At 37.5% G+C, this 11,160-nt stretch overlaps 1 pseudogene; it reads left to right on the top strand.

Moving 5' to 3' along the window:
- Nucleotides 1-8,858: 8,858 nt before the first annotated feature.
- Nucleotides 8,859-10,820, top strand: LOC149255934 (guard cell S-type anion channel SLAC1 pseudogene; annotated as a pseudogene).
- The last annotated feature ends 340 nt before the right edge of the window (nt 10,821-11,160 follow it).

Raw genomic sequence — 11,160 nt, 5'->3', positions numbered from 1 at the left:
GTAAATGATTTTGTGGAGATGAAAACGATCTGATGATACAAGGTTCAGGGTGGCGGTCATGAAAGAATAAAGCATGAAGGTATTGCAGTGGATGAGACACAAGCTAGGTTGGTGAATTCTCTGAGCAACTTCTCTTGAACATATTGGTGACACTGAAATGGATTGGTAGCGTTAACCCCAAAAAATGGATGGTACGGTGGACCAACGGTAATATGACCGATGAACGGAATAACCCAACCCAACTCAATCATGGTGATGAAGTGAAAGTGTCATGTTCAAGACCGACCTACTACCAATAAAGTTTCTTCAAGTTTTCTTCCCAATTTTTCCCCAGTCATTTCTGACCAATACCTCTTTATTTTTGTCAAGCTTGAGGAGGATAACATATGCTTTTTCTATAATTTTCCCTTCGAGCAAACCCGTCACTATGTTTTAACGAGTCTAGCGACAGTGAAACTCGCCCTTGCCTGCATGGAAAAGTTTGTCGCTATTTTTTTAACAAGTTTAATGAAAAAGATAACTCGGTCCTTTTCATTTTTAGAGAGTCTGAAAAAGGATGGAAAGGGAACTCCAGTATTTCTTTTCGTAATGTAATCCCTTAAGTTCGAAAAAGTGTAAAATAATATGAAAGGGATGAAATTTCGATAGTTTTAACGAGCCGAACAGGAAAAGCGCTCGATCTTTTTGTGTAATGATCCCTCAGGTCCAAAAAGATTAAAATCTAGAGGAGGGATAGAACTTCTGATTGCTTTAATGAGCTGGAGAGGCTAATTGCTTGGCAATCTATTCATATTTTATGAGTCAGATGAAAAGAGCTTAAAGGAGACTCGTTTTTGAGGAACGAGTGATGTTTTCGGACAATAGCTGGTTCCAGGTAAGGTTTGGAACTTTTTTAATCATGGTAGTGTAAAGAAGGTGGCTAATAGGATCACTTGTTGCAGTTGTTCCTCAAAAGGGGTAAACAATCAAATGGAGGTGTATGATTGGCTAAAAAAGAGTGGAGGTGATGGCAGGAACACGACCAAGGCTCAAAAGCTAATAATAATGCGATCGCAATGGTTATTTACTGGAGGTGGGTTCATTTTCTAATGAGCTTAAACTTTGGTGGAGCGTATGCTCATTGCTAGGTTTATTTTTTAACGAGCTTGAACTTTGCGTAAAACTACTCGTGATAATGGTCATTGATATTCGACTCACCGTTAACACTATGTTCTTTTGACAGTCGTACTACCTGTTCAATTGCACCATCAAACTGATTAGAAATGAGAATACATGCCTGAAATATGAGTTAAAAAACTAATACCCTACTTGAATTACGTGAAAAGTAACTTAAAAGTAGTTTTTACCCCTCATTTTACCATTTCATTTGAATTTGGGATTGTTGGAGCTCTGGATGTGTTTTCCCCCTTAATTTTCATTAGCTAATTCCAGGAGATTCTGTGGATGATTTTCGACGCTGTCTGGACCAGGTAGGAGCTAAACCTGAGCTCTTAAATTGCATTCTTTCCTTTTTGAATTCTGAGCATGTTTTCTTGCTTTTTTGAGCCTCTAGGGTTTGAATAATTCGTTCTGCCCCCATCGCACCTACTATACATCAAAAGGTGCGATGCATGCTAGGCTAGCCAATGGCTAGTAAGTATGCATCCCACCTAGTACACAGCTAGGGTGCGATGGGCACAAGGAGGAAAACTTTTGCACTGATTTTTCATGGAAATTTTGCCTATTTTTTGCCAAATCAGGATCCTAATTCTTCTCTTATTTGTTTTTCAAAGATTCATCAGAGAAAAATGTTTGTTACATGGCGTGAACATGAGAATGAAGAAGAGGACATGGTTGCCTTATATGATCTAGGTACGGTAACTGCATTGCGGAACTGTGGCTTGTTCAAGTTCTTCCGCATATCTAGTATGAGGCAACAAATCAACTTATTGCAATATTTCCTCGATGCATGGGATCCTACCAACCAAGTGTTCCAGATTAGAGGCAAATCCATCTCCTTGACTATTGAGGACATCTACTTCTTGACCGGTTTATCGAGGCGTGGTGCCCATCTCTCACTATCAGGTTCCGCCTGTGGGGGCGAATCCGTGAGGGCTTATATTCGGTGATACTGTAGAGAAGGATCTCAGCCGAGCAGGGATGGAAAGATCAGTATCCGAGATGTCACTGGCCGATCCTTGAGGACTATTTTATTCACCTTTGCTAGATTGGCTAGTAGCACAACCCTTCACTTGGCCAAAAGGTCCTATATAGTATGCCTTGGAATGCCTCGAACCAAAGGTATTCAACTGGTGTGATGCAGTACTTCCGGTGATAAAATAACACCTTACCAAGGTGAAAAATGGAAGATCCAAGAACTTTGGCTATGGTTCTATTTTGACCACTTTTGCCTTGGAGAAGATGCCACTGATGCAGCCACAGTACATTTCACTTGGTCTGCCACCATCGGCTGAGCCACAGATGCAGAGATGGGTTGAACTTATGGCCAAACATGCTGGTCAATCGCAGGTTTCCTTCTCTGATGCCTTCTTCGAGTGGTTCAACCATCAGAAGATGGTTTATGCTGAGTGTCCGTATGCTGGGATGGATTTCTGGGGTGACCCAGATTTGGTGTTGCCAGCTAGCGAGTAGTGGGGTGTCATAGGTAAAAATCTCTGACCATATCTCTGTTTATTGATTTTATAATATTCTTGTGATTTTTAAATGTTTATCAAGACTAATCAAAACTCATGTGCTCATGCAGATATCGGGCTAGTGCGACCAGTAGTGCGCCTGAGAGTAGTAGTTTCCGTTCTAGCAGGAGAGGCTATAGGGAGGGCCATCCTTCATGATCTGGATGTAGCCGAGACTCTTGCAATGTTGCAGGATCAGATCAAGGGTCTCACCCTTTGTATTCCAGATGTGAGGACCAACGAGCTACCTCTGAGATTACAACGCCATACCACTAACGTGCCGAGTTGATGGACTAGGCTCTTACGCATGATTGCACAGGTGGTGACTTGTTATCACCAACACCATTAGACTAGGGTGCCCCCTTGCATTTTGAGTTTTTGGGTCATATGACCGATTTTGTCCTAGACACAGAACACTATGTACAAACTATAAATAGTTATATATATTTTTGATTTTCGGAGCTTTATTTTGGTTAAGTTATATGATCCTGATGCAAATATTGAGGAAATTCTTTTCTTTTATCAATGTTGTAAATGTCTATCCAACACACAATTGCTAATGGATCAGTTAATGTGTTTAAGTTTCTGGAAATGTGTTGATATTGAATAGAATCAAAATGTCTTTCCAAAATCTTGACCCTTAGGAACATACGATAGATAGCTGGATTGCGAACGGAATAGATGTCGGTAAGCTGTAGAATGACGAGTTATGAGTCTAGCCTGACGACTTGTCAGCGTATGCCATGCGCGATGGCATCAAAGAGGATTTCTATCAACGTGCTATATTCAACGATGTTGTTCGTTGATCGACCAATGCATACCCCTCTGAACTCACTAACTCACCGCTTGGATCAAAGATGGCCCAGGCTACAAAAGATAGGTTTCGTGTACTATGACTTGCTCCGTCAGCGTATCCAACAAATGATTCCAATAGGTTCAACATTTGCAACAAAATGCAAAAGTGGATTACCTAACCAAAACGATCACTCTTAACAAAAACAAAAATGTAACAAAAGCATATGAAGAGGTTACTACACTGAGTCAAGCATAGTAACACTTAAGGTACAACCTGTTTCGGGTTGCGACAGTGGAATCCCATCGTAATATACTAGCTCATAGGCTCCTTTTTCTAATACACGCTTAACAATATAGGGACCCATCCACAAAGACTGGAACTTACCTGCTCCCAATTTATTGGATTCCTGGTCGTAAAGTAAGACCAGGTCACCTTCTAAGAAGACATGGGGTTTGACATTCTTGTCAAACTGTGCCTTGACTCATTTCTTATGTGCTTCATTAGCCAAGGCGGTGTCACGACGGGTTTCATCCAGTTGGATTAATTCCAAGAAATGAGCCTCCTCCTCTGAAGTTCCGGGGAGAAGGTCGACTACGAGCTTGAGGGACGAAATTTCGCACTGAACTGGTAAGATTGCTTCCAGGCCATACACTAGCTAAAAGGGTGTAAACCCGGTCGCATTTCTCACTGATGTCTGGTATGCCCACAAGACTGAGTACAGGATTAGGTGCCAACTCCATTTATGGACTCCAATCATCCTTTGCAGCATGCGCTTCAAGACTTTGTTGATCGCCTCAACTTGCCTGTTGGCTTGCGGATAATATGGAGTAGAGTTGTCATGGGACAGTCTTAATTTGGCAGCCAAATCAACCATCACGTGATTGCAGAAATGCGATCCATGATCTGTGACTATAGCTTGTGGAACACTGAATCTGGAGACTACATGATTGAAAAAGAAAAGAGAAGTCGTTTCGTCACTGTTGTGTAATGTAGGCATCACCTCGGCCCATTTCGTAAAATATTCAACTCTGACTATGATATACCCATGTCCCCCGGCTGAGGTGGGGTTACATGTCATGAAATCTATGCCCCATTTGGCGAATGGCCCAACAACAACTACTGGCTACAGAGGTGCGAGTGGTATTCTGGTTTTTCCATTTAGAGCTGCTAGTCCCACTAAGACGGGTATCTATCTTAGAAAAAAACAAACTAAAGTCACTCGTGTTTTCCTTTATTAGAGATAGATGAGAAAGAAGCAGAGAGTACCAACCTCAGTCTTTCGCTTGCCTCCTTGCTTGTTTCCTTTCCCCTTTGATAGAACTTCACCACTTTTTCCTTACTTGTCCTGCTTCAAAGAGCACCTATAGAGTCAAAGCGGCATAATACCATCAAAGCATAGAGATCTATAACCATAAACAATATAGGATCAGATGTATCTTAACCATACAAATGCATATATCAATACAAGATTTAGAGATACACAAGAATATGGAGGAAAACTCAATTAGATTTATTGATAGAAGTAGTAGAAGAGAGGATTACAACCCATTGGTCTGACCCAGTGCCATCCTCCCAGCATGAAAGCCCTCTTCACCTCATGAAAAGCTTAGATCACCCAACAATACAATGTTGCACAGAGAAACCAATAGCACTTCCTTACAAAATACAAAATTCCAGCCTTTGGATCTCTAGGATGAGGGATCCATATATAGATGTTTGCAGGTGGGTGAGTCAGCTTCTGGGATTTTGATTAGTGTCATCTCTCTGATAGTTCTTGGTTCCACTTGGAGATTTCATGATCTCTTACTCATCCCTGGGTGAATTCAGAGAGGCAAGTGTCGAATGAGCAGCTTCTAGAAGATTCTTTGGGTTTCCACCTAGAAAACTGCTTCTGCCATTTGTCTGCTCTTGCTCATCGCACCCTACAAAAGGCTTTCTAGTATGCATCACACTTTTTGCATGTGGCAGGTGAGATGCATCGCACCCTTAGCACTGAGCAGTCTGTATGGTCCAATTTTGACCAATTCTGAGTAGTTTTTCAGGGAGAACTTCTGGGAGATGATGTAATCAGCTGACCTTGCTCCTTTAGGGTATGAAACAACACTTTCAAGGACTTAGAAGCCCTTGGTTTATGGACATATGTGATAGGGGTTGTAGTGCCCAAATATGTCTATAACAAAGAGTCAAGGTGACAATAACCATGTGTGAAGATGAAGGAATTACCATCCTTGCTATGGTAATGATGATTGAATTGAAAGAAAATAATCGATATTATCACCAAATCAGATCTTGGTAACATAAATAGCACGTAGACCACCATTATGACCCATTGAGTATTGGGGTGATATGATAGCAACATGATAATGCTATGAATAATTGGTATCAATTTGAGAGATGGCATGTGTACGCCATCCTTTCAAACTAAATTTAAAAATATTTCACACACATCCCACACATAAGTGTAGCAATCTAAATCTACAAGTAGCAACGATGAAGCCAATTTAATGATCATGTATAGCAAAGAGCAAGTGTTTCAACTCTATGAGAGTTATAAAACACAAACCAAGCGAGGGAATCAAGGAGAAGAACCAATTGAAGAAATTTCAAACTCTATGAGAGTTCAACATAGTAGAACAATCTGTGATTACAACAAGAAGGGTGGTGAAATCATGGCGCAAGGGATAAATAAAGATATGCTCTTAATACAAAGATAATTTAAAGGAATGGAAACAACAAAATGCGTGCAATGAGGAAGAGATATATTTATTATTGATTTAGTATGTTGCAGTTATGGAAGAAGAGACAATATCAAGAGAGCCAAATATGGTAGAAGGGAAATAGCGGATTTCTTCTATCAGTGAAGGCCCAATCGCACCAAGTGGTTAGGAAAATAGAGGACCTCTTCTATTTAGGAGGATGGTTTACATGGTAGGTCACAGTTTCACCAGTTAAGTTAACTTGATAGGGATTATGGGAGGGCCCTGCGATCCTCGGCAGTCCCTACACTGGGGGTTGTAACAATGGATCAGGGTTTGATACTCATGCATATAGGGGTGGCATGAGGAGTCTTGATCAAGAACTCCTACATTGGTGGGTAGAAAAGATCATTCTTTACACCAACCTTTTAGGTATCAGAGAGAAGGTGAAGAAGTCGAGGTTATTCCAATCCTTTCCAAGGAAATAATAAGGTGGAGAAACATGAAGTAGGGAAAGTTCAATAACAAACATAGGACAAACATAGGACTTGGTGTCAAGAGAAATTGTGTACAATAGGTTTTTACATTTGTAGTAGTATAACATTCCTGATTTATATATACCTTGATTATATAGATAACAGTATAGTTTAAGTATGAAGATATGATGACCTTATATATCACATTCAATGCACTCGACAAATGACTTAGTTCTTTGCACTAAATGTTACAAATCAAAGTTTATTGCCAGGCATGTTCAATAAGTAATGCTTTTACCGCATTAAATATAAATGTTTTAATTATACGTAGTGCCAAAGGATAGTGAAAGTTTTCATTATGCAGAGTATGAAAGTGGAATCAAAACTTTTACTGACAGAAAAATCACTACCTTAGTCAAAATGTATATTAAGCAAATTTGCATATACGTAATAGGAAAATGTGAAATATTTTTACATTATGAATTAAATTTTTTGTTCATAGTTAAATTAATTATGCATCCATGGAATAACGTTCCCTTTGCACACTTTTTATCTCCCACATACCCTATCCTTTGCATGTCATTCCACATAGATGCATAGTTCTATGCAATTTCTCTCTCGCACAACTAAATCTGTAAAAGTTTTAAACGGAAAAGATTTTAAAATAAAATAAAGTTCCTTTTGCACCCTCATTCTCCTACACAAACCCCGTCTTCCTCACAGTAAAAGATCTTCACATAATGAAGCTTTACATAAGGAAAACTCCCCACAATGAAGCTCCATACAATGAAACATAATAATACTAATTCGAGATTTGTTCATAGTTCAATTAATTACATGTCTGTAGAAGAAAGTTCCTTCTGTACCCCTATTCTCCTACACATAACTTGTCCTTTGTGCATCCTTTATTCTGCACAGTTTCATAGATTTATGTAATTTCTCTATCACACAACTAAATCTAAAAAATAAATAAATGCAAAAGAGTATAAAATTAATTTTGTCCCTCCAAAATAAAGTTCCCTCCACCACACAGTAAAATATCCACACAAGGAAACATAATAATATTAATTGGAGATTTGTTCAACCCCCTTCTCCAGCCACCCCTCCTCCCTCCCCCCCTCTCCTCGGCTCGCCCACGCAAAGGAGATGTGACCATGTCAATTTCGACAACATTGGATAGAGTAATAACATAATAGTGTTAATGTCAGTCTTAGAGCACTCACCAACAGAATGACCACTCACATAATTATTTATTTATTTATTTTAAAATTAATTGTTAGTAACTGAAAAATATCGAAATTAAATCACCCTCCACCAGGGGAATTATGTCCCATTAGAGCTCCCTCATCCATTAAAAAATTAGAAAAAATATTTGTAGAAAATTAGAAATTTGTTTTTTTAATTTTTGGGAAAATATAAATATTAAGCATATTCCCAAAGCTTTGGTTAAAATTGCAAAATAAAACAAAATGATACAGATTCAATACACTTTGACCTCGAGGCCAATGTTATAGTCCTTGGTGAGGCAAGGACTAATAACCAATATAAATGACCATTTTACATAAAACTAAATTCATTTTTACATTTAAAAATATAATAAAACATTCTCATCAATTTTGAATCACCATATTACATATTTGTAAGAAAAATAGTAACCCCATTAAACTACTCCCCCTTATATCACATACATGATTTCCCAACATTTACGTCTTTTGAACCTTGTGGAGAAATCGCTTTATTTTGATCCTATGTAACCGCACTCAAGAAACTATCATTCAATTTTTTTTTAATTTATGAATAAATCCCACTAAAAGTTTTATCTGAATGAGATTTCGTGGAAACCATGCCAAAAGGTTTTTAAGTTGTTAATTAGTTTGTCCTTATCAAGAATGGACATCTTTAAGTCCACTGCACATTCCAGGATTATTCAAAAATTTGATCCTAAAGAGATTTCAGTTGTTTGAACTGTCTCTTCACCATCAAATTTTGAGATATTTCCAATTGAATACTCTCCTAACCATGAAATTACAAAATATTCCAAGAATATGAAATCATAACTCCAACCATCAAAGAATCCTCAAGACCTAATCTCTTCCAAATTCTTCTAAAGAGCATGACCTAAGCCTATATATTATGTGTTTGTAGAGACATCAAAAACTCATGGGATGACACATGTTACATAATCTTGCACTTTGCAATATAAATATGTAACTCTATCATGCATGAGGAGAGAAGTGAAGGAACATATGGATCGGGGAACTGGGATGCTAGATTTGAATTCTTGCAACCCGTTAGTTTTGAAATTCATGTTGCTAGATACTTTCATGCATTGGAGGGGTCTGAGATTGAAGTTATAAGGATGAGAAGACTATGGATATATGTTTCACTATATTAGTAGGAGATCAATAAATTTAGGCTATATTTGTTTATATATGTGCTTGTGTTTTGACGCATAAATTGTTCAATATCCATGTTTATGATATTTATCTTTATTTCGAATTTGATTTTGATTTGTGCTATGAAATATAAAAATATTTGGACATAGTAATTTCCTATGAGATAATCCAGAATCCATGAGATATCAAATTATTTGGAGGTAGTAATTATTTGTGAGAAAATAGTCCTAGTGAGATATTGCAATTTTAGGAAGTAGTAATTACATCAATACAATTAAGAAATGTTTATTGCAATTTATATCAATTCATTGCATTTTTGGTCAAGGTGTGTGAAATTTATTGTATTTGTCTAATTTCTGTGTGGAGGTTGTGAAACTTTATGGTGCATCTCTCATGTTCTTACATATAATTAATCTTGTTGATGTGGTTTAGTCATTGGATAGGCAGAAATTATATAAACATTTTATATTTTCATCATATGAAAGTGAGATTAAAAATGTTATCCCTTTTTTCATCAAATATGAAGAGGGTTGACAAATATTATACATGTTGTGATGGCTATCAAATAGATAGAATTAAGGATGTATAGAATACTTACAGGGAGTCTTATACAGCTTTGAAGGAACATTGTCTATTTCAAGATCATACAAATAAACCACTTCATAAATGTTGTAATTTATGAGATAACCTTCAGCTTTGAATAAATTTCAAGTTTACACAAGTAACCCATTTGACATATATTGGAATTTTTGAGATAACTTCTCGAAGATGATGAGATGAGTTTCAATGAGTCTTTGTAGATATTATGGATTAAGATTGGCTCTTGAACATTTTAAGATTTGATGATTATGCATATTTGAGCCAAGATAAGTGAAAGTGAAATGATTATATAGCTACTTGAGCCAATTGAAGAGTTTTATTGTCTCCTCAATCTATTATGTGTTGAGAAGTCGTGATTTCAAAGTTCAATTTCTCCATATGTAAGCATTAAGATGTTATGATTTCCAAGTTTTTTTCGACATTTAATATGACCTACCTATTATTCTATTTAACCTATTACTAAGTTTGTGGTTACATTCTGATATTTTTCCTTGCTTTGATTTCAACACTGTGAGGATGTTGCAATTCCTCTCATGGACAAACAATGGCCATTTCTTCTTAGGTTTTCGAATGCATGCTTCAAAATGCACATGGGGTTGGAAAACCAAGCATAATTATCGAAAGAACCCTTCATCTCTCCTATTTTTAAATTCCTCCATATCCCACCACAAAGATATGTGTCTCTCTAGTTACTTGCATCATGAAGGCTCGTCCTTGTTTTATGCATTTATTTCCTCAAATATATTTACCATTTCAAGGTTATGAAGAGGGAGTTTTTTCATCTAGTGAGGGTGAATTTCTTCTTTGTACCATGGGTTCCCTATATGAAACTAACTATAGTAGTACCTCCAGTAATAACAGATTTTTTCCATCTATCAATGTGGTGCATTTTCACGGTTCCTTTGTTGATTTTGGAGCTCAAGATATATGGCCAATGATTATTTCGAGGAGAAATGAGATTAGAAAATGTAGTTAAGCATTGCACAAACTTGTCTGTGCTAGGAAACTTTGTAGGATCTCTATTAGCATCTCGCTTGGACTGGAAGGAACTTGCAAAATTATTATATGATGTCGGGTTGGCCCATTACTTAGTATTATTTGTGACTCTCTACCAAATATTTCCTACTAGCGAAATGTTGCCCAAGGAACTCGATACTTATTTTTCCTATTTTTGGTTTCTCTGATGTAACCACCCCCTCCCACATTTACCAAATTTCATTGGTATTCCAAGGTAAAAATGAGACGAAGAATTACTACAACATGACTAGACCTACTAGCCATAGTTAAGGAAGTAGGGACTACAACTAAGACTTACTGAAGACATCCTAACATCCTACATGGCTTACAAGACACTCTGGGGCCAAACAACCATCGCAGGTTACCAAACCCTAAGCTAAGTTTCTTTTTTAGTAACCGAACACCCCATCCACATGTACAAGCATGCATGAGTGTGATTGTGACCCTCCAACTGCATGCACAAGCCTACCTGAGTGCATTTGTGACCCAAAATATTCAGTTCAATGC

This window comes from Pinus tabuliformis, chromosome 7 (assembly GCF_031772625.1).
Source record: "Pinus tabuliformis cultivar Carrire ecotype Pingquan chromosome 7, CPIR1, whole genome shotgun sequence".
NCBI classification, from domain to species: domain Eukaryota; kingdom Viridiplantae; phylum Streptophyta; class Pinopsida; order Pinales; family Pinaceae; genus Pinus; species Pinus tabuliformis.
This window is presented reverse-complemented; position numbering and strand designations above follow the sequence as displayed.